This window comes from Chiloscyllium plagiosum, unplaced genomic scaffold (genome assembly GCF_004010195.1).
Source record: "Chiloscyllium plagiosum isolate BGI_BamShark_2017 unplaced genomic scaffold, ASM401019v2 scaf_6000, whole genome shotgun sequence".
Classification (NCBI taxonomy): domain Eukaryota; kingdom Metazoa; phylum Chordata; class Chondrichthyes; order Orectolobiformes; family Hemiscylliidae; genus Chiloscyllium; species Chiloscyllium plagiosum.
In genome coordinates this window covers 33,709-34,256 of record NW_025215344.1, presented here as the reverse complement: position 1 = coordinate 34,256, position 548 = coordinate 33,709, and the positions used below count along the sequence as shown (strand labels likewise).

General features: G+C 47.8%; 1 long non-coding RNA gene across 1 annotated transcript in view; it reads right to left on the bottom strand.

Annotated features, from left to right (window-relative positions):
- LOC122548293 overlaps positions 1-262 on the bottom strand; it is a 24,386-nt gene extending 24,124 nt beyond the window's left edge. Inside the window, exon 1 of the long non-coding RNA XR_006311205.1 lies at positions 211-262. This is a non-coding gene — a long non-coding RNA (uncharacterized LOC122548293). The remainder of the gene's footprint in view (positions 1-210) is intronic.
- Positions 263-548: the final 286 nt, after the last annotated feature.

Below are 548 nucleotides of genomic sequence, written 5' to 3'. Positions count from 1 at the left end.
CAGCACAGGCCTGGATTGATAACTGTCAACTTCCTATATTGTCAGAGGAAGGCTCAGTACAGCAGAGATGAAAATTAACAAGATGGTGGGGATTGAGCCTGGGACCATCGTGCTCTGTGTTCGTTCTTCAACACTGTATCTATGTCATGTCTTCTGGACCAAAGTTCGATCCCTTAAATACACTCTGCTCTGTTCACTGAGTGATCTTACCTCACTGCAGGGTTTATTGAAGGCTTGAGATCTCTCTCTCTCCATCTCTCTGGCTGACCGACTGTCTTCAATGTGGTGATGAAGGAAACAGGAATTGGGAGTTCTGCTGAGTCAGGAGCATCCTGAGTACCTACAGGATACAGAGAAATGAACAGAATGGGAAATTGGACTGATGCAGTCAGGATTACACATGGAGAATGGCACCGAGGCCCACAGAGATCTGGAATATTCCAGTCTCCATCCCTGGCTTGTGCTGCCGGTCTCTCTGGAGTGGAGAATTCTGTTGCCTCAGGATCTGGAGTAGCTGCAAAAGGTACGGTCACCGGCAACAATTAGAC